Here is a 26,204-nt window from a genome sequence, read left to right as displayed (position 1 = left end):
TTCAAACAATATTCCCAATTGTTTGCAACAACACCCAATCCAAATAAATAATGATTTTTGAAAATCCAAATTCAATTTCAAAGCTTCAAAACTTTTTAATGACTGTCAATGGTGGAAAGTCAAACACTTTCAAAATTTATTGATTGATAATTTAAATTTGAACACCAATTGTGCAACATGAAAGGAAATTGTTAAGTCAAAACGATTGAAATTCATTGATACAATACGAAAACATAAAAAAATAGAGAACACAAATGAAGAAAAAATGAAAAAAACAAAAGAGAGGAGGAGAGTAGGGAGAGAGAGTGGTCAGGTATAAAAGTATAAAAAAATAAGTGATATTAAATGTCTATTATCACTATCCCTTAATAATGACCATTCTGCAAATGGCCCAAAAAACAAGCAAATGGACCCAAATTCGATCTGCTATCTTCTTTTACTTTATTTATTTTTAAATTCGAACTGATTTCAGCTTTGGAATTTTGCTAGTCGCTCCTCTCTGTCGCCTTCTGCAACGATCTCATCACGTTTTATTTATCTGACGCAATTAAATTGTACGTTTCTCTTTTTACCTCGCATGATTCTCCCTCTAAATATGTTTTCATTTCTTTCTATAATCAGACAAAAAAATCCTTTATTTTTGCGCTGATATCAATGGTAAAACACTAATGATAGTGTATTGATTATAATGCCGTGTTTGCAATGATTATTTAGTTGTAAAACACGGAATTTAGGAATTTCTCCTTGTAATCCTTGTAACTTTACATGTTAAATGCACGTTTATATATGCCTTTTTAGCTGGAAGTAGTATTGCAATGGGTTATTTATTCGCGTTTTAAGCAGTAAGCATAGTTTTTTCTGAAAATCTAATTGATTATTTGGTCTCTTGGGTGTTCGGAGAGATGCATAAAATTGGAACAAAATAATTAACTAATTAAAAATCATTTTCTTGAGATATCCAGTGGTTCTGGGAGCACAGTTGAGTGCAATGAATATATCAGATGTATCCTTATTGCAGATTCAGAAATCAGAAGCTAGTCATATTAAAGTTGTTTAAGCTGGTAAGTCTTTGTCTGAAGTACTAGACTTCCAGCAATAGGAAGAAATATAAAATGAGTACTAAGACCAATTAGATTTTGTCGAGATAGAAATTTCAGTTCTATTTGAAAACTCAGTAGTGCAGGAAATCACGAAGAGCGGACTGCATCCAATCAAGAGTACTAATTTTATCAGGCAATTTACACATATGCGTCTTAGGTACTGACGCAGAACGTAAGAAAATTTGAAAGTGTTGCAAAATAGAATGAAGTAGCTTAGGAGACATCATTATTGGAATGACTTAGAAAATGTACCACCAGTAAGGTTCAATTATGTTCTTAAGATTTATCTCTCCTCGTTCCATCATCAGTCAGGTCAGAGGAGTAATAGTTCTAAAACGTTCTTTCATTATGCCCATTCCTTGTCTGGTTATCTGAAAAATGCAGTTTCTTACCATGTTTCCCATCTTAGGTCCTCTAAAACAAAATTTCTGTGGTTCAAGCCTTTGAGCATGTCTTTGTTCTTCCACCATATGTTAATTCAGATTGTTATCCATAGTGACTGTAACTGTGTCGACTTCCGTTCCTTTGATGGGCAGCTTATCTGGAATCTCATTCAGATCAACTGATGATATGGGTACATCTATTAGAGAGGAGCTCCAGACTTGCAGATTGTCATCTGCTGTCCCAGAATGACCAGATCGTCTATCCTTGTCGGGACATCTGCCTGGAAAATTCACGAGAGGCAAGTGACAATTTTTGTGTGAGAACTCTCTCTGTGGGTGGTTACTCACTTCTGAACTCATGTGAATTAGTGGACAAAGATATACAGAGATAAAAAAACATGTTATATGTAAATATCAATGCACATACAATCTATTTTTTGATAAGGTATGCACATACAATCTATTTCAAGTAATGTGTTCCCCCCCGCTCTCCCTTACCGCAGGTTGATTAGATTCCTTTGTGTTTGTAGAGCTGATGGACACATTCTCTTCCCTCTTTCACTCTATATGCTACTCACGCCATATGTTATGAACGTGGCTGCAAAGAATCTGTTGTTTCAGGAATCTTCTTTGTAAATGTCAAAGATCACGCTTGAACAATTATCATGACTTTGCTACAATGTTGAGAAACATCTCTAAATCTCTTTCAACTTTTGTAACCGACCCCTTGCTCCCTATAGATTGTATTGTTCCCTTTCGGTGTGTTGCAAAATGTATTCCGCTTTCTAAATTGAAAATATTATTCCTTAATTTAAAATTATTCCAATTGTATTTAAAAAATGCTTTCCATTTAACTTAAAATCAAAATCTTGCTTATTTCCCTATTTATCAACTTTTGAAAATTACACTATTTTAAAAGTTGTATCCACATAAGTCTAGCACCTCTGTAGAGCCTTTGTCAGAGTGTCAATACAACTCTCCTTGATTAAAAAGAGAGTTATATGGAGATCATTTTATTATTATACCATCTCAACTTATGAGAAAAATTACTTCCAACTCCATACTTGGCTTCAGTTTCTCTATAACACTACATGATTTCACCTTTTCTCCCTGCATAGCAGAAGTCAGTAGAATTTGGACAATTGGAGTATGATTCAAAGCCCTTTAGGAGGGGGAAAGTAAGCTGCGCACTCTATACCATCGTAAGTTATTTCAAATTTCCAATTGGCTAACAAAAAAATTTATCGGGATGATAGAGGTTCAGGCTCATTATCCGCTGAGTTTCGAACCATACGGCTCTGGCCCTTGGGGATTTCACTTATCAATAAATGAATTTTTTTTATTAGGATGTGGCTGTGCCTGCATAAGTTTGTTGATGCTGGTAGATATACCAGAACTTGTCTTTCAAATATGTGATGTTTGTTTGGTTTCAATTTCGTATAGCTTTACAGAGGGAAATTTATTAACCAAAACAAACTAAAGAAGATATGTACCTTGGGTTGTGGAGAGCCGTGGTCGTCCTCTAGGCCTCTTAACTGAGTGTCCCATTTTTTCTCCACAACAAGCACTTTGAGAATATAATTTCTGGATGGAGACCTTAAACAAGCAATGAATGTCAAGCAGTAATCAAATAAGGAACTTCCGTAGTTATGATATATGAGGAAGTATCAAAATCCAAATCACAAAAGAGGTTTAATATATGTTACTGTATTACATAACTGTAACGACCCGGCCAGTCGTTCCGAGAGTTATAGCCCTGTTTTCCCCATTCCTGCTTCTTTATGTGTTGGTCGGCGGTGGAAAATTAGGTATCGGGGTCGGAATGGAATTCCGGAAGTTGGAGTAGGTTCATAGTGTCATTTGTGACGTGTGTGCAAAATTTGAGGTCATTTGGACGTGGTTTGATAGGTTTCGGCGTCGTTGGCGAATTTTGGAAGTTTAGAAGTTCTTAGGCTTGAATTCGAGGTTGATTTGGTGTTGTTTTGGGTATTCCGGAGGTTCAACTAAGTTCAGGTAGTGATATATGACTTGTTGAAATTATTGTTTGAGGTCCCGAGGGCCTCGGTTGAGTTTCGGATAGGGTTGGGTTGTGTTGCGCTCGTTTTTCTTATGTTTCGACGCCGTTTCTTCAAGCATAAATGATATCATATTGAACAAATGAGCTCCGATTTCTTTTTTGATTGAAGCATTAGATCCGTATCGTAATTACGGACCTGTAGCAAAAAGAATCGTCGAATTTGGACATCGTATGAGGATTTTATGGTCATTTTACTAAGGATTAGGTTGCCAGATGTTTCAGATTAATTACGAAATTGCCACTGACGGTGTATTTAAAAATCTGCACGATTTGCAAATATTAAAACCTACATATCTCCTTCATTATAAGGTCAAATTGAGTGATTCAAAAGCCTAACTTGACTAAAATTTCACAAGGAATCCATTGGAGTCATAAAAAGCAAGTTTCGGGATCGTTTGGCACGAGAAACGAGGCAGAATAGCTGGCAGAAAATATATAAAACGAGGGTTTGTTCATTCGGTCATATTTTGAGTTGGGGAGCTCGGATTTGGACGATTTTGGGGGCGATTTTCACCATAAGGATTGGGACAAGTGTTCTCTACTCAGTTTTGGTTATATTTCATGAATCCGTCTTCGTTTTTGGGATTTGATTGATGATTTCAAAGTGAAATTGAGGGAGTTAGGGCTTGAGTTTTGGAGAGTTTTAGGTAGGGATTTGAGGGACCAAACGGAGTCTTATTTTGATAAATTTTATATGGTTAAACTCGGGAGAGGATGGCGATTTCGATTCTGCCATTGTTGATTGGTTTGGAGACGTGGACCCGGGGGCCAGGTTTTGGCCGGTTTCGGCTTTTTGGCATATTTTGTAGTTTTTATTGTGAAATTCGATTCGTTAGCCTATGTTGATGGTATTAATCTGATTATGGTTAGATTTGGAGCTTTTGGAGACCGAGTCCAGAGACGAGTGCATCCCGGAGTAGGATTTTATGCTGTTAAGGTAAGCAACAGTTTTAACTCTGGGTTTGAGGGTATAAACCCGGAGAATTTGATATCGTGTGATTGTTTGGAGGTGATACCCATGCTAGGTGACAGGCGCATGGGTGTATACCTCGAGGCATTGAGACTTGTTCCGTCCCGTGAGGCCTCATAGCCATCATCTGTGTTTACGTAGTTACTTGTTGTTGAACTTGTCTGCCTTCATGTTAGAGATCATGCTTAGGCTTTATTTATGCTCACATTATTTGTACTCAGTCATAGAAATTATTGTACATGTTTACTTCAGTCTCTATTATTTGTTAATATGCTGTGATACTTGATGTGGGCTGTGTTCCCTTATTTGTTGATGATGGTGAGGCAAGTGAGGTACATGATTGAGTGAGGCCGAGGGCCTGGTTGTGAGGATATTAATACCATAGCGCGTGAGTTGTCCGCGTAGCACGTGAGTTGACCGTGCGGGTTCAGGTATTGATACCATAGCGCGTGAGTTGTCCGCGTAGCACGTGAGTTGACCGTGCGGATCCAGGTATTGATATGGTGGCACGTGAGTTGTCTGTGCTTAGCGCTTGGGCTTTGGGAGCCCCTCCGGAGTCTCTGTACACACCCCCAGTGAGCGCAGAGTGTTGAGTGTTGAGTGTTTTGAGTGCTGAGTGCGAGTGCTGAGTGATGGAGTGACACTGCTGTGAGGTTGTATTTATTTGTGTTGTTGTTGCATTTATCTGTTAAACTTCTTTGTGGCATTTACTGAGTTATGAAATTTACCTGTTTATTTCTGTTTATTTTTAAATTGTGAAAATAAATAATTGGACTGTTTTACTTAGCTCGTCACTATTGCTCAGTTCCTTAGTTATTTCTGTTACTACTGAGTCGGTTGCACTCATACTACACCCTGCACTTTATGTGCAGATCCGGGTGAGTTAGAGCGCGGCGATGGTTGAGTTCAAGACGGCTATTTGTGGAGATTGCAAGGTAGCTGCTAGCGTCCGCAGGACCTTGTTACTACTTTTATCATTTCTTCTTTTGGACAGTTAGGCAGTTTATATATCTTAGTTTATAGTTTTAGACGCTCGTGACTTAGTGACACCCCGATGTTTGGGGCTCGTTTCCGTATTTTCTATATTATGTTTAGAGTTGATTTAGTTTATGAGAAATTCAAATGTTGGTATTGTTTTATAAAATTCTTATAATCGATTTAGTAGTAATATTTTGGGAAATATGCTTGCCTTGTAACACGATAGGCGCCATCACGACCATGGTTAGATTTTGGGTCGTGACAATAACCTATCTGTGTACTGTAATCCATACATTAGCAAGTATGTTTAGTATTAATGCTGAAGGTTATATTGAAGAATTAGCTGATATTTTGGGATGTGGGGTGGACAATTCGCTACAGTATAACTGGGATTGCCACTAGAGGTGAAGAAGAAAGAGAAAAGTATTTGGCAAGGAGTAATTGATAGATGTACAAATAAGTTAACCCCATGAAAGAAACATCTACCGTTTGGGGGTAGACTTATTCTAATTAGTACTGTGCTGGACGGAATGCCAACATATACCATATGTCTGTTTTATATGCTTGTAGCAGTTGAGAAAAAGCTGAACTCCATATGAATTGACTTCTTATGGAAAGGTAATGCAAATAAAAGGAAGATTCACTTAGTTAAATGGCAAATGGTTACAAATGATAAGAAAGAGGGAGGTTTGGGAGTGAAGAATTTGAGATTGCACAATAAAAGCTTATTGTTTAAATGGTTGTGGAGATACAACAAGGGTGGTGATGAAATCTAGAAAAAGGCTCATTGGTACTATCTATCACAAGATGGTTGATTGGAGTAGGGCGGCTCAATGATATTTGTGGCCTAAAGCAAAACTTCAATGAGGGGCCCTAAGATTTTTGTTGTAGAAGAAAACTCATAATATTATTTGAAATTTATTTTGTTAGCTTTTTGAGATGCGAAATTATTAATAATTTGTTTATTAAAACTCGGATTCATATTTTCTAGTTGACATATTAAAACGCTAATAAATAACTAAAAAGACAATATATACTTACAAAGAAAATATATCAAAAAAAATTAAAAAATAGATGCAAATAATAAGATATAGAACAATCAAACCTGATTCAACAAATACATAACTTGATAAACTTTTGCTACTTTACTATTCTTGATGTAACGCCAAAAAACTTGAGAATAAATAAAAAAGATGGTACTTGTGTTTCTGCTCTTTTATTTTGTGATAGTGACTCAATGAGATTGGAATGTTGAGAAGGCCAAAGGAACAATAGAAGAGTAAAAGTTAATACACTTTTGGCAGAGAAAGATAAAAAAAGATAAAAAAAAATGTGGGCCCATTTATAATAATGATGGTGCATAAATGAGGCAAGATTGTGGGATGTTCACACGTAAATAAGGAGTGGATCCCAAAAATATATTCGTTTTCAAGTTGTTCTCCAACGGCCCCCTTTCCTTAAAACTTGCATTTTTTTTAAAATACTTAATATTCTTTAAAAAAAGACCCTGGATTGGAGACAAAGTCCCATACAGCTGAGGGTTGCAGGGGGAGCCTGGAAGGGTATTAGTGAGGTTGTGGGAAGAATTCTTGCAACATACTAAGTTATGGGAAATGGGCTAGAATTAAGTTTTGGATACTTGGATTAGGAATTATAGTTTGAGAAGCAGATTTATTCAGTTGTTCTGTGAATATGGATGGCTTTGTATCTGATTTTCACTCAGTCAGGATGACAAATACAATTCAGGAGAAACTTAAATGATTGGGAGATAGAAGGTTACTGTCAACTCATTCAACAGTTGGAGTCAATTTCAGTGGATCAAAATAAGCAGGATGGTTTGATTTGGGTGAATAATAAGGACAATTTGTTCTCTGTTAATACTTGCTATAAGCTGCTACAAAATCTTTCTGGTCAGGGGGTTCCAAATTGGCCTTGGAAGAGTATTCAGAGAACTAAGGCCCCTGTTAAAGTTGCCTATTTTGGATGGATTGTCACCCGAGAGGCTTGCTTAACTCAGAATAATTTATAGAAGATGGGTTTTGCTCTTAGTAGTATAGGGGTCTGAGTGTTTAGTTTCCTAGTAGTAGTAAAAATGAAAATACATATTTTGCTCATTTAGGATTGTAGGTGCTGATCGTTCAGATGGGAAATTCTCAGTTGTGCAGTTTCAAGTGTCAATATGTCTATACTTGAAGATTCATAAATATAGCCTCTTAATTACATTTTTTGGTGGATGGATAATTTACCCTAGAGATTAAGCAGAAAAAGGGACAGAAGAAAATGTGTTATTTCTGTGATAGATGCAATGGAATGGAAACATAGTCTCATTTACTTGGAAAAAAAGAAAAGGGAAATAAAGTGGAACCAACATAAATGCGGAGGAGTTATGGATAAAAGTCGAATTTTTCCTTGGGCTTGTTTAGGTTTCTAAAATAGAATAGCAGGTACCGGTGCTTTGATTTGTCCTCATTCACCCCGAGCTTTGAAATGCTTTTTAGGATTCTTTTTTAGCCTTAATTTCAAGTTTCTGTGTTAACCCGATATTCGACTATGGGGATTATATGACCACTATTGTCTTTTGGAAATGAGGTATGATTGGAGCATGGAACCTGAATACTAAACGTTAATGTATAACTCCTAAAAGCTATTCCTATAAGTAGTATATAGATGTGATAAGGGAGGGAGGTAAGATCCTCCACCTCCAAAGATAATATTGTAATAACCCGAAATATTTTTATATAATTATTAATTGTGAGATTTAAGAATTAATTTTATTTGTAGCTATTAAGTCAAATACTAAGCTAGTATACAAGATAAGATAGTGTATTAACAAGTGGCTAGTTTACAAATTAAGAATTTAAAGTAAATGACTTTGGTTAATTTTTTTGTAAAGATATAAAGTGTGTCAGGCCCACAATTTACTAGTGGGTCATGTAAACTTACTCTAGGGTATATAGATGGAAATTCAAGTTCCCTACTATGAGAAAAAAAAAAGAAAAAGAAAAAAGAAAGAGCACACGTTGGCTTGGAAAACGACGGCCAAGGATCCTCTATGGAATCCACAGCAAATTAAGAAGAAACCAAAGTTCAGGTAATACTAAACTTTGTTATGTCTTTTGAATTGATTCTTTTGGTTATAATAAAGTGTATAAGCCAATGATTAGGGTGATAATTACATGACCAAATGTTATAGCAATAATTTGTAAGCTTGTAAAATTACGTAGCGTGGGATTGCAAACTAAACTGGTGTATGAAGGAATTATTTGGACTTTACTGTCTTAGAACATTGGTGGCTAAAGTATGATTAAGTGTTGTTGTTGACATAGCAAGGTTAATATGGTATATTCTAATGTAATATAATTAAGCTAATTTGACTTGAGAAACTAGGGGCAATAACAATTAATTGTCTTTAACTATGGTAGAAAGAATCTAAGTAATCAAGTAATTTATATATACTCCTACGCTTCAGCAGTGTAGTGAACTAATATGAGTAATATTGTTACCATGTATATGTTAACAATAATTAAGACAAGGGTGTGGAGAAATTATTATAGTAATGAACAAGTAATGATGAGAACAATGATTGAGAATTTAGCTATTATATGAAAGTTATGGGATTTTGCATGGTAGAAAGAAAACAATGGTACAAGCACGTGAAGTTCTTCTGGGACGTTACCACTGCAGCGTTACAGTCCCTCGTTTGGCATTTAATTACGTAATTTTTTTTATTAATTACGCCGAGGGTTGACTTTAATTTTGGCTTGTTCTAAAATTGTGAGATATTTTCACGTAGAGGACGTGTTATTCAATATTTTGAATAGATTGAAACCATTGGAGGCCGTTTGTTTGGTGTTTTAGACGTTGCAAGGTTGGGACACTCCCGTTAGCGAGGTAAGTGAGACTTAAGCTTTGATGCTTGCTTTTCCAAAACCTGTTTTGAAAATATGTTGTCTGCCTGGTCCATGTGTTGGGACGAGCGTGCGCTTGGCAGAATCGGTGGTCTTAGACCAGCCGCAAATATGTATTATTTTGTGAAAAAGCTGAAATTATTTAATAAGTGATTTGTGGCGTGGCGTAGCCTCGTGCTATGGCGTTGGGGCGTTAGAAATTATGTCTTTGCTGCCGTAATATATTTGGGGCATTGCGTATGCCGCCGTGGTAGAGTTGGAGCATTGTGTATGCTGCCGTGGACTCGTTGGGGTGTTCGGTTAATTTCCTTTACTGTTGTTTATGACAAGTCCTTAGTATAGATTGTGCTGAGATATATATATTGTTGTTACTGAATAATTGTTTGGACCTTATGGAGTAATTATATGATGAAAGACTTTCTGTGCATATTATTTCTCTGCTCGTTGTGTATTTGTATTTTCTAACACTTGTTCCAGGAGTATTTAAAGTGGCGGGTCGAAGATCTTACTTGGTTATATTTACGTATAACTCATTCCTTACCTGCATGTCCATGCATATACTGTTGCTGAGGACGAGGCTAGTGGCTAACGAGTTCGTTGAGTGGATTCTATTGCTGAGGTGAGCTGCCGCACTATTCGTGTAGGCCGCTATTTCAGCTCTACCTATCTTATGTCTATTATTTTGTTCGGGTTTGCATGCCCGTCAATTAAACTTCTATTACTCTGTTAGATGATCCATGGTCTTAATATGAAATTTGGGTTAGAGATTTATTATTTGAGTGCTCATTAGAATTTATAAATAAATTATGGTTTTAGTTGGATAATTATTTCGTATTTTGTAATATTTAATGCGTTTGGATTGGTACGTGTTTCTCTCAATGCCTATATAAAAGGTTAAGAGTACATGAATTGGTTCGCCTAGTGGATAGTGTTAGCTGGATGCCAGTCACGTCTAGGGGGTAGCTTGGGACGTGACAAATATTGGGTTCGATGCACCAATGGAGAAACCTGAGAAAAGAGCCACTATCGGGCTCCGGGTACGAGGTTTGGGGTTAGGTTTACCATATCAAAGAAATAGTACCACCTCCGGACCATTTTAAATGTCGTTGTAGCTTTTCAAAATTTTGCCAAAGTGTCATTTTAGGACACCAAGAAGACAAAAGGGATGGCCTAACAGTGGCAGAAATGACCAAGCCTCTTCCATCTCTTCTTCTTCCTAAATTTCCACCACACCACTCAAGAGCCAAGCTCCCCGCGACCAAACCCCAGTAACTTTCTCCGGCAATCGATACCTCACGCGCGCCCACGCGCCTCCCACGCGCCTGACTTTCCGGCGAGTCTCAGCCACGCGCCGGCGCGTGTGGCCTTTTCCGGCGACTTTTCAAGTTTTGTCCTTCAGACAGCCTCGACGCGAGGTATTTCCGAGCCATCCCGTGCCAGTTTCACCAAATTCCGATGACTTTCTTTTTCCGGCCTTTAAACCCCAGTTCTTTTTCTCTTTCAGACAGTAGTGCGAGGAAACATTCCTCCCTTCTGTCTCCACCCACTGTGATTACTGTTTTTCCAACAATTGAGGTTTTTCCGGCCAGTTTTTCTGGGACAGCCGCATTTAGAATATGATGGATTATACAGAAAGAAACTCTTTTTTCTCTCTAGAATCCAGAAAAATGGAAAACATGTCGTTTATGAAAGCTGTCTCTTGGCCATCCCTAGAACTTGGGGGAAGATGCCATCGAAAGCACGACGTAGGACAGGAGCCGCACTTCACCCTGTCCGAGGAGCACACTCTCAGACGCAAGGGTTTTTTGGAATCTAGTCTCATTGGTTCTTTCTCCAAATGGGTTGGTTCTCCGGAGGCTGTTAGAAACTGGGCAGCAGAGGCTTGGAACGTCAAGGACGGGCTGAAAATTTCGCAATTGGGGGACACTCAATATCTCTTTCGTTTTGTTGACAAGTCTCAAGCTTCGGAAATTCTTGTCAGAGGAAATATGTGGTTCGATGGGAACTTTTTAAATCTAGACAGAAGGGTGGAGCATGATGGGTGTCTTGACCCTCGCTTCACTGGCGAAACATTGGTGGTCAACATGGTGGGTCTCCCGGTGCATCTTTGGTGTCTTGACCTATTCAAGAAGATAGGGGAAATCTGTGGGGTTTTTATTGATGTCACTTGCAGTTTACACGATCTCTCGCGAGTGAGGATTGTGGTGAGGAAAGGGGGCAGAATCCCTGTCTCCACTGTGGTGGAAGATGGCTACTTGAGTTATAGGGTTTGGCTGAGCCCTGAATTTCGCCCTATCTTTATGCCTGTGATAGGGACAGAAGAAAAGGGAAGGTCAAACAGAAGAGAAGGGAGGGGAAATCAGTCTCTGAGGGGAGGGGAGGGTTCACCGGATCACTGGATTAAGCCGAAATCAGACGTAAGATCGAGAAGAGACGGGAGGTTTGAAATTGGGGGAGGAAGACAAAATCATAACAGGAGAAGACGTGAATGGGTCAGTGATGCGGGCGGGAAAGGCAAAATGGGACGGTCCGCTTCTACTTATCATAGGGCCGGGCATGCTTTCAGCAAGCATAGGCCTGGGCCTCCTCACATGGGCCAAGCAACTTTCCCCAATTCCATTAGAATTGATCCTAAGGGGCCCAATTTATTTCAAGCTGCGCATGATAAGGCTTCTAAGCATATGGGAACAGTGGTTCCTCCTTCCTCTGGCCATGGTGCTTCACACAGTGACATGTGCCCCTCTACGATGGCCGCCGCTGCAGGGGCAAAACCGGCAGAGGATGGTGCTGTTAATCCACGCCCCCCCCTCTGTGGGTCCCGGTCCCATCAACCACTCAACTGCTCTTGGGCTTAGTTGTGCTGAGGACACACTCAAAGCTTCTTCTTTTTCTGGGGAGATTGGTGAGCATGTCCCAATTGATGTTAGTGTCAGACCAGTATCTTCAGTTAATATGCCACCAAGGGTTCCATGCTCTCTTCCGCCATGCTACCCTACTGATGGTTCTGGACATTCCTATAGCAGCGGGGTGTTATTTTCAGAGGTTGTTGACCCCCAAGGAAATGGTGAGACCATTTCGAAGGTTAAAACTCCTAGTGCTAGCAATGCTATGGTCTTGTATTCCTCTGGTAGTAGCAAGGAAAGGGCACATACAGAAGAAGCCTGCCCAATTTCGTCAAGGACTGGAGGAGGGGATATGTCTTTTTGGATGGAGGACAAACTCTTAAACTTTTGGGAAGTTTCTAGGTGTATCTGTTACAGGGAAGGAAGATAGGGTGTTAGAACTGTTGAGGGAGATTGAGCAACAATCTCTTTACGATGGTGCAGGGAGGGAGTTGGGTAAAGGTGTTAAGCAAAATAACTTAGGGGATGTAGTGGTGTATCAGAGAAGGGGGCGAGGGTGTGACAAAGAGAAAGGGACCTCGGCTAGGGGAGGTGGGGAAATGGGGGATATTGTCGCTTATGGAAGTTAAGATCCTTTCATGGAATGTGAGGGGGATGAATGACCCAAACAAAAGGGCCATCATCAAAGTGGGAGTTAGGGAGTGGGGTACCAACCTAGTTTGTTTTCAGGAGACCAAAATGGAAGTTTTGTCGGATGCGATCGTGAGAAGTGTCTGGGGAGTTAGTTGGGTGAAATATGACTGGGTCCCAGCAGCGGGAAGTGCGGGGGGCATCCTATTTATGTGGGATGATAGAAGCTTGGAGGTAAAGGAGATCAGGAAGGGAGTTTTCTCTTTGGCAGCTCTCGTCAAAGATAGAGTAAGTGGGGTGGAGTGGGGATTTGGGGGAGTGTATGGGCCGGTAGGGGAAGGGTCCAAGGTGTCTTTCTGGGAGGAACTGGTCAATATTATGGGGGAATGGGACATTCCATGGGTTCTAGGGGGAGACTTTAACACTATTAGATTCCCGGAGGAGAGATTAGGGTGTAGTGTGCTTTCGAGGGCCATGGAGGAGTTTTCTGACTTCATCAATGATCACCTTCTCATTGACCTTCCTCTGTCAGGGGAAAGGTTTACTTGGGCCAGGGCGGAGGATTCCAACTCAAGGTCTAGAATTGATAGATTCCTGACATCTCCCTCATGGGATGAGCTGGTGCCGAATGCGCTGCAGATTCCTTTACCTAGGTTGACTTCAGATCATTTGCCTATTTTGCTAAATGGATGCAGAGGGAGGGGGGTGCGTGCTCCCTTCCGATTCGAAAACATGTGGTTGAAGGTGCCAGGATTCGGTGACAAGGTGAAAGAATGGTGGACAAGCTATGGGGTATCAGGGACACCTTCATACCGGCTTTCGAAGAAACTCAAATTGCTTAAGGGAGATATTATTAGGTGGAATAAGGAGGTTTTTGGGAGGGTAGAGGTTAAAATGAGGGAGTTTATGCATGAATTGGGGGATCTAGAAAGAGGGGAAGGGGCGAGGGAGTTAGACGAATATGAGAAAGAGAGATTGGGGGAGGTTAAGAGTGAAATAGTCGAGTTAGCAATAGCTCAGGAGACTAGTTAGCGGCAAAAATCGAGGGCGCTCTGGCTAAAGGAGGGGGATTCGAATACCAAGTTTTTTCAGAGGGTGGCGGTCGCAAATCGAAGGAGAAACTTCATAGAGTCCTTAGTTGTGGATGGGGTGAGGATTGAGGGAGAAGAGGAAGTAAAAGGGGCGATAGTGGGGTTTTATGAGAACTTATATAAAGAAGAAGTTAGTTGGAGGCCGACTTTGGGGGGAATAGAGTTCAACCATACAGGGGAGGGAGACAACGAGTGGCTAGAAAGGGTTTTCGAGGAGAAGGAGGTGCACGAGGCTGTGTCGTCTTGTGCTGGTGATAAGGCCCCCGGGCCTGATGGTTTCTCCTTGGCTTTCTTTCAGATCTTTTGGGACACCATCAAGGGAGAGTTGATGGAAGCCATTGAATACTTCCATGCGAATGGTGTTTTCGAGAGAAGTATCAATGCTTCCTTTATTACTATTGTGCCTAAGAAAGAAGGTGCATCTTGTATCAGAGACTACAGGCCTATTAGTCTCGTGGGGAGCATTTACAAGATTATTTCTAAAGTGCTTTCCAACAGACTTAAGAAGGTTCTTGACATGACTGTTTCGTCCTCCCAGAATGCGTTTGTGGAAGGTAGGCAGATCCTGGATGCTGCCTTGGTGGCAAATGAACTTGTAGACTCCAGAAGGAAAAATAGAGAACCCGGCTTACTATGCAAGTTAGATCTTGAGAAGGCTTTCGACCATGTCAATTGGGAGTTCCTGGACTTCATTATGATGCAGATGGGTTTTGGGGAAAGATGATGGATAAAGTTCTGCATTTCCTCAGTCAGATTCTCTGTACTGGTTAATGGTAGCCCGTGTGGTTTCTTTGGCAGCTCCAGGGGTCTCAGGCAAGGTGACCCCCTATCCCCCATGTTATTCATTCTAGTTATTCATACTAACTGCAGTGGTTTCAGTTAGTATCAGGACTCAAAATCAACATCGGCAAGTGTGAGATTTTTCCGGTAGGTGAGGTTACTAATTTTGATGCCTTGTCTGGTGTTCTCAGATGCAAGGTGGGCTCCCTTCCCACTACTTACCTGGGCCTCCCTTTGGGCGCTTCATATAAGGATACTACGGTTTGGAATCCAGTGATCGAGCGGGTTGAAAAAAGATTAGCAGGGTGGCAGAAACGGTATTTGTCAAAAGGAGGTAAGGAAGTGCTTGTCAAAAGCACTTTATCGAGTATGCCAACCTATTACTTATCCCTGTTGCAAGCACCGGTGAGCATCACAGAAAAACTGGAGAGACTTCAAAGGAACTTTCTATGGGATGCGGCGGATGGAACTAGAAAGTTTCATCTAGTGAATTGGCAAACAGTCACTTCCCCAAAGAAGTGGGGTGGACTTGGAGTGAAAGACCTTAGGGTATTTAATAGAGCTTTAATGGGAAAGTGGCTGTGGAGATTCGGGGTAGAAGAGCATGCTCTATGGAGGGAGGTCATAGTAGAAAAGTATGATTCAACGGGAGGGGGGTGGAGGACCAAGGCGATCACAACACCTTTCGGGTGTGGCATGTGGAGGAGTATCATGAAGAATTGGGAAGCATTCAGTGGCAACATCACTTACAGGGTGGGAGATGGAAGGAGAATCAGCTTTTGGAATCATAGGTGGTGTGGAGAGGATTCTTTGAGGGTCTCCTTCCCCCACGTCTTCAGAGTTTCAAACCAGAAGGAACTGATGGTCCAACAGATTCGCAAGGAGCATGAAGGGAGGGTAGTATGGGACCTCTCATTCAGGAGGAACATGCAAGATTGGGAGATTGCGGAGCTTCAAGTTTTGTTGGCACTGCTATACGGGCAAGACATGCTCCAGCCATCCTGCGACTCTTGGAGATGGGGCTTGCGTGGCGATGGTTTGTTCACCGTAAAGTCCTTTTACCAGAGTATGTTGGTGAGAGAGGAGACCACTTTTCCATACTCCTCGATCTGGATTCCTAGGGCGCCCACGAAGGTGTGCTTTTTTGCATGGCTAGCGGCAAAGGGAGTGATCTTGACTGCTGAAAATCTCCGAAAAAGGGGAATTACACTTGTTAGTTGGTGCTACATGTGTAAAAGCTCAAGAGAAGAAGTTGATCACCTTATGTTGCATTGCCCTGTGTCCTCAGCTTTGTGGAGGGCAATCCTGAATCTCTTTGGTGTTCAACGGGTGATGCCAAGTACCGTAAAGGAAATGTTATATAGCTGAGGCGGTTTTCGTAGAAGAAGAAAGCAAAAGGCATGGAAATTCGCTCCGTTAGCTCTCATGTGGGTAGTATGGGGGGAGAGAAATAGGAGACCTTTTGAGGAGATTGAGTCTCCTTTTTCACATCTTAAGAATAGTCTTTTATCTTTGATCGCTTTTTGGTGCACTCACTTTAGCCCCTACTTGTATAGAAGATTGGGCGTCCTTTGTAGAGAATCATGTTCTGATGTAAATTCTCTACGTCTTTGGTATACTTTGTGTACACGGGAGTTCTCTCCCTTTTGATTAATACAATTTATCTTATCAAAAAAAAAAGGACACCAAGAAGACATTAATTATTTTTTTCCAAATCTAGCCTTGCTCTAATAATATTGACATAAAAAGTCTGAGGAGCGATAAAGGGTAACTTGAAGAGATATAAAGGGTAACATTGTCAAATAACCCTTATAATTATTGTTATTAAATGGTTTTCTTAATGGGTGTGCCATAACCTTAATAGACATTTAAACTGGATTAGAGGTAGTAGTATATAAATGCCTTATGTCTCTGATCGTTTTGGCTAAGAGGAACTTGATATGATTAAATTTTTTCTACAAGATTAATATTGTAAACGAATTTTTAAATGTAGGAGGCGATCCCTTTCAGGATTAGGGAGCACACTCTTGTAAGAGACTTTAATACTAATTTCTTGTTTGACCTATTGTAGTTTAGCACAAGACTGTGTTTTCAAAATAATTTGTTTTGCTGATAATGATAATAATTATTTTGATAAGTACAGGATCTTTATATGGTGTGTGGAACAACAATATTAGTGAAACTACATGTCCATTAGCTATGTGCTATACCATTGGCTCTGGATGTAGTTGTAATGTCACAAACATGCCCGTGAAGCAAAAGTACAATAAATAAGCTTGCCTGGAAAGAAGGAAAGTTATTCCGAAAGACAGCAAGCAGGTATACTTTCTGACTTTGAAATCCTCAGTTGCAAGTTTAGTTTAAGCTATCATGTTATGTTAGGAAATATAGCCATCAAGATTCATTTTTTTGCTTGAGATATAGTTGAATATCTTCACTCGACCATTGTCCTTTTCCTTTTTGGCATAAAATTTATCTCTTCCGCCATTTCTACTTCCTTTTTGGACCAAGTAATTAATTTAGTAGATCAAGCATCCTAAGATTCAAACGAAACTTAGGATACAAAAGTACAACCCAAAAGTAGACTTTTTCAGTTGTATTATGCTCCTGAGCCTAAGATATGCTTATACAGTCCCATGAATCGCTTTGTTTCCTTATTTTTTTCAGTTATCATCATTTGCATTGGTCTGCCACTGTTCAAAAGAATGACAGATTTTGATGTTCTCAGTTCTTCCGCGTCCCATTTCCCTTTTTATGGAGTAATATATTTTACTTTCTGACACTTTAAGAAGTTTTTTTGGTTGTGAATAGGCGATCCATTTTCTACGGTTTCTGCAATGCTGGTTGCTAGAGTAGCAGGTACACGTAGTTGCATGCCTCCAAGGAGTGGTGTCTTTTTGCTTTTACTATGTCTACTTCATAATTTATTCAAGGTCTACCTACTAATATAAGAGTATAAATCTTTTTTGAAGAGTGCCATGTTGCTACTCTAGGGCATTTTGTGAATCAGAGTCTTAATTGCTCCTCGATTGTTCGTACCTTCTTGGCTTAGGCTTCCAACTGAACAACATGGCCTTGCCGCCCCGCCACTAGCAGAAGCTAAGCGCTTGAAAAGCGCGCCAAGAAAGGTTGCTTCTGTTGCCCTTTCTGTGCAACAGTCCACCAATAGCGGAAGAGAGGGTTACCGTACGTACAAGAGTCTTCCATTTCTTACGGAAGCTCTTTCTTACCGATCAATCAAGTAGTACAAGAACTGTATCTTAGCTTATAGCCTGGGGCGGCGGGTCGCCTTTTAAATTAAGTAGATAGAAGAAAGTATTAAATAGATAAGGAATAGGTGAGTGAGTGAGTCCTCACTGACCCGGGCGATTCGATCACCTAGCAGGCCTTTTATTTGGTAGGTAACATCGCCAAAGCGTATCATCAGATTTGACTACGAAGGAAGGAACTCAAAGTGAAAGGGCACCGTCTTGTGCAAGGCAACGATAGTTAGCCCTCTATCATCTTCTATATGGTAGAGTTGGTAAAAGGGCCCCGACTTATTTCCAGAATAAGAGTTCGACCGCGACTTCCCCCTTTTTTGGGGGGGATCAAGTTCCTTTCCAACTGCCACCTATCGACCCCGACCTCTTTTCATTTGTTTTGGATATTACCAAACCTAGCCTAGCCTTCGTAAATCACACTAAAACGGACACCCATCTATGGAAAAACCTCCTTAAGGGTGGGTTAGGTTAGTCAATCCGGCCCGAGACGCGTTTGTTGACATAACCGCCGTAGGAATTCCTACTTTTCAATAGAGCGGAGGCGAACTGATCAACGAGAAAGAGGCCCTACTCACTACAAACGAATACACCACAAGATCGAACTGCACTCATGCCTCTCCCGCATCAAGTTGACCGCCCCCCTACGTAGTGATTCTATCAATCATGTACGCAGGTAGGACCCTCCGTTCTGATTGGTATATCATGAAAAAAGAAAGCCATTTGCACTAGGCGCACTGCGCTTTCCCTTGCCCAGATGTTCACCTTTCTAAGTCAAGTAATGGTGACCCACCGAAGACCGGAGCTTCGTAACATGTTGACGAAGGCCCCCGAACTGAGGGTTCGGCCAGTAGAAGGGACGATTTTGTCTCCCAGGAAGAAGAATAGCCCCGCTCTCTAGCCGACTGATCCCGTTGATCATATAACTGGGAGGGAATGTGTTGATGGGTCTCTAGCTTCTCTTTAGTGTAAATTCATTGAAAGGTGTAGTGGCTTATCGACTTGTTTTTATAACATAAAAGGAGATTGAAGAGACTTTTTAGTCAACTTAATTTTGAAACATCTTGTGGTTCAGCATGCTTTATCCTAAAGCCGACATACCTATTTCTTCGATAATCAGACTTTTATCTCCCTATACAGAAGAAGATTCAATAGCAGCATTATCGTAGAGAACAATATATTGACATACCCTTGATGTAGTATCCATATGATGTGGAGCGAGTCTATTTTCACGTGCTTTTGCTTTTCCACCCTCGTTTGCAGTAGTTTCATTTTGCATAGCCACATGATCTAGTACATTATTGTTTATCCTGAAACAAAGTATAAAGCAAGCCATTACAGTTGTAATGACAAGCATCTGTAAGTCAAATGCCCTTTGAGATGTTACACTGCAAGTCTACCATCGAGTCCACACAAACTAACAAACTAGTAGATAAGGAAGTGCTGACAGACATGGGAATTGACATATTAAATGCATCCGAAAAACAGAATTGACATGTTGAAAAAATGTATGCACGACATCTGGCAAATTAGATGGTCTCAAAATACCCAAGTTGTTGTGCATTGCCCGTTTGGGACATCAAGTAAAGCTGGAACAGCCCCTTTTTTTAACCAACATTGCACTAGCTATGACAATAAGAGTTGGCTTCACATACCACTTGAACCTTATGCATGCATCCCAAAATTCACTTACAGATATGAATTTTCTATAGGAACATTCATTGAGGAAGAGGCATTATCTTCTGCCGTTGTTGATAGAGATGTCGAGCGTTCTGTAGTAGTAGTTAGTGATACGAGCAACATAGCTCCAATACCAATCTCATTACGAGGAATATTTTTGTTCCTGTCATAAATTAGAATATTTTCATCATCGGCTGATATATTCTCAAAGTCTGGTTCCTGTAGAATATAATAAAGTTGCCTCTGGAGTCTTTCAACAGGTGACAAAATGTGTTGTCTAAGCTCTGATCTCTTTCTTCTAGGGACACTATCAGGATTCCAGAGAGGATCTTTGTCTGCTTCTCCTAATAAAATGTGAACGTTAGCGCATGCAAAACAATTAGGTATCAGTTTATTAGACCTTTTTTTTTATGGGTTAAGCTTTTATTATTTGTATGGTTAAGGTATAGTTGGACTGATCAGTTCATATCTTAATTATTGAGAATCCAAATTACCTGAAGTTTGGCAATGTCAGTTTATTGTGTAAAAAAAAGTAAGTTTTTGAAGCTTAGGGAGACACTATAATTAATGGCCTATGAGCAAGAAAGAAACCCAATATTTAGTTTATAGAGTATCATATGGTGATTGCACCCCTACTGCTTATTTGGTAAGACCTCAGATGTGATTAGACATTGCATAATTTGATAAACACATCACAATAATCGAAAATGAAAAGACTTTCCTGCATAAGAATAAATCAGACTGTCATTCAAGGTGAATTTGATATATGCATGTCGTGTTGGCTTAAAGCTCATGATGTAGCGATCCTTTTGAGTATTAGGTACTGATGAAATCCTAACATAAAACAACCACTTGGAAAGTGGGAGTATACTGATGAAAATTCTGTTTAATTGGTAAATTTGTTGTGTAGGGTCTGAAGACTCTTCCTCTGTTTTCGCTTCTTCTTTTGTTTTACTTTTTGGGGGTTTGGGGGGAATCAAATGTAACCATTGGAAGAAGAAAAGTTCTTAGTTGGATTCAATAATAATATTGGGGGAAAATGTCTCTGTCCTTTTATTTTGAATCAGAAGAAGATGCACTGCATGATTATTTTTTGGGAAGGCGAATCTCCAGAGATTTGGTTGCCTGATTGCATCTCTCTCTCATAATGTTTTTCGAACTATGCTGAGAGTTTTGGGCTTATTATCAACCAGAAGAAAATCATTCGCCTGAAATTGAATAGGAAGCTAAATAGCTTCCTACCTTTTTCATAACCCTTGTGCTTAAGAAAGGATTTAATTCAGAATGTGTGTCATATTTTCCGAGAGAAGTGCTCTATGTATAAATGAAATTATTTTACCATTTGTTTCTTCCATCTGTATGCAGTTGTCCGAAGATGATCCTGCTGATCCTAAGCTTGATATGTTATTCATTTCCTCTTCAAGACAAGCTGAAGAGCCATCCTTTCCAGCAACCTCTGGTTCAACTTCTAGCTTTTGGTCTTCACGAGCTAAGACATGCGGCTTCATCTCAGAAGGTAATTGATAGCTTTGAGTTTCTCTGTTTGCAAGTTTGGGAAAATAATCATCTAGAGTCCCCCTAATTCGCCATCTTGATCCACATGCATTGCAGAGCACTGGTCTTTCAGGTGGTCCTGTTCTCCAAAGGGGGGTTTCTGTATGAGTTTACAATTCCTTAGTGTTGAAACTTGGTAAAAAATATGAATATGTTCATACAGGTCAGAAACTTATCTCAGAAACTAAAGCACGATGATCATTGACAATTAAGATTACCTGTAAAAAAGCTATAGAATATATGACACAAGAATGAAAAGTGCTATGATCTAAAAGTATCTAAAGCGAGGAGCAAAGGAAATTTTTGGGTAAAACAAGGGGAAATATCTCTCCGTAAAACATGCATCAACATTTAGGATGTGTCAACTGTTTTGGTATTTGCAGTTTCACACCATGTTAAGGAACCATATAAAATTAGTTTAATTCTTGTCAAACTGCATTTAATTGCATTTTATTTATAAGGAGTTTGTAGATAACCATAGATACAGTCTCAAGCCTATTCACTTCAGTTTACTCATATGTCCTCTAGCTGAATGGCACCTGCTTGCTTTTATTTTTATCAGACGTAACCTTCAGTACTTCAAGTCTGTTAATGGTTTGAGGGCTTGCAGGATTTTAAAGGATACCTTACTATTGGAAGACCTCATGTCAAATAGAAATATGTAAACGATGTCAATATCTTTTATTTTGGTTTCATCACTCCCTCGTTGAAGGAAAAGAGTTGTCCAGATTCATGGCTTGTCATAGTATTGAAAGCGCTGGACCATAGCCATGACAAGTATACAATTAAAGACTTATTACATGGTGTGAACATTAATAACTGGATAGATTGGGAACGACCTGCCCGTTCTTTGAGCACTCTGAGCAAATATAAACTTCTTAGTTTATGGTCTTTAAGTTTCTAGAAAGTGTGGACTCTGGACAATTGTGTGAATGAAGTTTTGCAAGTGTGTGACCATCTCATCTAAAAGGTTAAGTTGTTAGAGAGAGAGCATACTTTATTTACTTAATTATGTCTTTAACACGCCCGCTCACGTGCGGGCTTGATTCTTTTTGATGAGCCAAACACGTGGAAATTCTTTTTTGGTTATTGGGTAGCGGTGAGACTCGAACCCAGGACCTCTGCCTGCTCTGATACCACGGTGAAGTGTGTAACCATCTCATCTAAAAGCTTAAGCTATTAGAGAGAGCGCACTTTTATTTACTTAATTAAGTTGTATCTCGATTTAAAGTAGCTCAAGAATAGCATACATTCATTCAGGACCTTTCCCCTCCATGTTGCTTGCTGTTCTAAATCGATCTGTCTATGAACAACTTTTGCTCAAAAAAAAGTTCGGAATATACATCATCTAGAAATTAAGGACCACGGTTGCCAAAATATTAAATAAAGGTGGACTAACTGTGAATGAATGCCAGGGATTGGGGGACCAAATCTGCAATTTATCCTAGATGACCTTTGCTCCTGTTTGACTAATGGCTGCTGTACTGGAAATCAATTAACATTTGGCTCGAGAGGTGAGAGAGATAAAGTACTCTATGTTTTATGTTTAGCAGATAGGCAATTTAGGGAAATTTGGGTACTTAGTGTTTCATGCATGTGAGCCTTCAAATTTTATTTGCTGAAGATCAGGAACGAAAATTCGAAGCATCATTTAATGAAGTACCCTTTTAAAGCATGATATTATTGATAAATACAAAAGGTGGGATATAGGTGGTTAATAGAACTTACGCTCGATGCCACAATGGAAACATGGCCCTTCTCTAACCATGAAATCTGGTTTTGAATGATTCCAGTTCAAATCAGGTTGAATGTGCTGCTGTTAAAATGTCTTAGTGAGGTGACAAATCACAAGATATGTAAACAGATAAGAAATCGGTAGACTACAGCTGGTTATTTTCATGGCAAGATGAATCAGTATAGAGTTGTCATTAACTTCGATCTATTATGAACTATTCTGTTTAATTACTATAATTTTCTCAACTATTTCCACCATTACCCCCAATGAGAGAAGTCTTAGATTCTCTTGGAAAAGGGTTGGGGGTGGGGTGTGAAAGCTGGATTTGGTGAATCTTCATAGTTTTAGGCTTTTTGTGTAGTGGTCAAGGCTTGTTAAGCAACGAATCTTAAGGCAAGAGAGCTTTAAATAGTTTCAAGATGATAATTCAAATATAACAGGGAGCAAATAAAAGAGTTGCCAAATTACAAGGATGTATATGCAGTAATAGTCTGCAATTGTGGGAATCATATTTTGTATTGAAAAATTAGAAGGTCCTCAGATTACACTACTGAGCATATACAGAAAATAAAGACTGCATTCAGTTTCTTTCCAATTCTGTTTTTTACACTTGTTTCCCCTTGCACTAGTACAATAATCAAATAAACCGTTTTGCCTAAATTCAAGATGGTGTGATTGACAGTCTGCAGGTGGGAGTTCAAGTACATACACAGGTGGCTGATAATTGGATACATTTTTCCTATTTGGCATGCATGCCTTATCTTGTGAAGCTAACTGAGAAGGTATAGATATTAACATAGAGCTGGCAATTTCCTTGCAAATTTTCGTTTAGCCTTTGGCTCCTTGATTCTGACATTTGGCGCAGCCAAAAACTTCACCACTATGTTGTGCGCCTTGCAAAAGCTCAAGTGTCTTAAGGCAATGTTTGGCCCTGAAAAAAGGATCTCTAAAAGAAGAAATTATGTCCGTTTGCTTATTAGGACAACATTGTAGAGAACAAACAAAAAACAAAAACAAAAGAAAACAAAAAAACAACCTTTGGTGGTTTTGTTTGACTCAAACCAAAATTGAACCAACTTCTACAACAGCCCTCAAATTCTGAATGTTATCACTTTAACCCTCTTTTATAAGTTAATCTACTTTTTAATTACCTGCTTTTCCCAAAAGAAGATTAAAAGAAAAGCAGTTTCCAAGAAATTCCCGTAAGACTTTCTGAACACCATCATTCTTATCTTCTGCTTGGCACTTTTATTGTCAATTTATGAGGTCCTTATCTCAATGTTATTCCTGAAAACTCGACTTTCAATTTTTTTGTAAGATGATGTTGTCTCATCTAAACAAGATTCCCTTTCTCTTGAAATGCAGATATGCTGTATTAGCAACTGTTATTTGTTTATTGGACTCAGTTATGAACGTTCCTTTTTCAGGCGAGAGCTCCCCTGCTAGTGAGATGCAGCAACTACTCACTTATGTTTTCTATCTTACTCTGCTTACGCATTTATCTGTCTCATCGACAAAATTTCGTGCATCTAGGCATATGTTTTTTCCTTTATATCATGCTTACTGACTTACAAACAACTATTATGCCTCAGTCCCAGGCAAGTTGAGGTGACTATATGAATCTTCATCGTCCCATGTCGCTCCATTTAAGCTCATCTCATTGTGCTTACTGACGTAAAAATACTTATTTCGTATTAAAGATTACTATGACATTACACATGTATAATAATATATTATATCGCTGGCTTTATGTACTTCACTATCTACTTCTCTGTGATGCCGATTTTTTTTTGTTTGACATGGGAAGAGGAGAAGAATGCTGATCTTAGTTGTGTGCATATTCCTCCTGTATCCATTTAGTGGCATGATACTGTAGGGGTTCTTTCTTATGATACTCTAGCATAATTGGATATAGAATTTGATTATAAACTTCACCACTGCAGATGGGAAATATAACACGTGTGCTGCGAGACTTAGTTTTTGTGGTTCTTAATGGTTAAGTAAAGCTAGCGTTTCATCTAAATAATAAAGAATTTTATAAAAGTATCTCAGTGGCTCATGCTTAGCAGCAGCTATGAGTTTGTTCTTGTTTGCCTAACAAGATTGGGAAAATCCAATCTAAAGATGATCCTATTATGAAGCATTTGCTGTAGTGCTAATAAGATATTCAAATCCAAAATACCTTAAGTTTATAACTACAACTCAATTTTGTTCGCATGACAATTTTTAGAGGGAGGGTCTTTTCTTAATTGAGGTATGATTTAAACCAACTCCAATTGCAAGGTGGTGTAGATGCTCGGCACTAACGCATGCCTTGGCTTGTCTTAATTTTTAGATCTATCAGCTAATTAGTGTTCCAGCTCTGTGACATATCAGGTGTCTACCTTTTGGTGTTTTCTCTATGTCTTCTCTAATGTAACCAAATCTCGGTTATAACATGGATTCACAGCTATTATGCAAGGAATGTTTCTTGCCAGATCTACTTCCTATCCAACATAACTTGGAGAAGTTTGAATATACTAGTAACGATGTGTTTGGCAAATTGATTCTTGTAATACTGGTATTTCCCTTGCTTGTTAGAATCATTAACTCCACAATCTCAGGGGATGTACATCAGTATGAAAGAAATTTGCTTCTGTTGCCATGATTCAAGTGCTTGTTGGTTGTTTTTTACTGTTCCCGTCTCTTGCAAAAATCAATGTTGATAACATAAAATCTAAGCTCTCCTTGTTTCAATCAGCTTAATCTTGTGAAAACATTCTTGATTGCACTTGTGATGTTTTCAGTTCATATGTCAAACTTGTTCTACGTAGCGCATTATTGTTATTGCTGCTTTTGAGGGTTTACACACACACACACACACACTGTCGTGTTTTTTATTGGCTAGTATAGCATGTTTGAAGCTTATAGTGGCTAAATGCTAAACTTCTGTCTGTCTTCAGATGCAGGTACAAAGCAGATGTTTTGACTTAGCCTCTGCATTTTCGTGATGACTTAACTAGGTAGACTTGAACATAGACCTTTCGTTTTGTAATTGGAGAATCTTTGAGTAGGTTTTGGAAAATCTGCAGTGTTTAGAGCTAGGACATGCTTTGCTAATGTAGTAATTAATAAATTGCACAGTTGCATTATTAATTGCTATTAATAGACTCAAACGACAAAAGGCAAGAGAAACGGAGAAATCCAAGTATATATGGCAAAATGCAGCTTAACCA

At 39.3% G+C, this 26,204-nt stretch overlaps 1 long non-coding RNA gene across 23 annotated transcripts; it reads left to right on the top strand.

Moving 5' to 3' along the window:
• The first annotated feature begins 359 nt into the window (after nt 1-359).
• On the top strand, nt 360-26,204 carry LOC107759815 (uncharacterized). Of its 23 annotated transcripts, none has more exons than XR_012703001.1 (11): nt 360-554; nt 1,637-1,782; nt 2,605-2,685; nt 4,431-4,497; nt 5,403-10,035; nt 16,904-17,079; nt 21,066-21,216; nt 21,312-21,417; nt 22,670-22,768; nt 23,672-23,771; nt 24,417-26,204. It is a non-coding gene; the product is annotated as an uncharacterized LOC107759815 (long non-coding RNA). The 23 variants fall into 23 exon arrangements; XR_012702987.1 differs by having other exon boundaries at nt 24,355-26,204; XR_012702999.1 differs by lacking the exons at nt 21,312-21,417; nt 22,670-22,768 and adding an exon at nt 24,355-24,416 and having other exon boundaries at nt 25,932-26,204.

The sequence above is a fragment of the Nicotiana tabacum genome, chromosome 19 (assembly GCF_000715075.1).
Source record: "Nicotiana tabacum cultivar K326 chromosome 19, ASM71507v2, whole genome shotgun sequence".
NCBI lineage: Eukaryota > Viridiplantae > Streptophyta > Magnoliopsida > Solanales > Solanaceae > Nicotiana > Nicotiana tabacum.
Note: the sequence above shows the minus strand (reverse complement) of the source record. Positions and strands in the feature narration are given on the sequence as shown.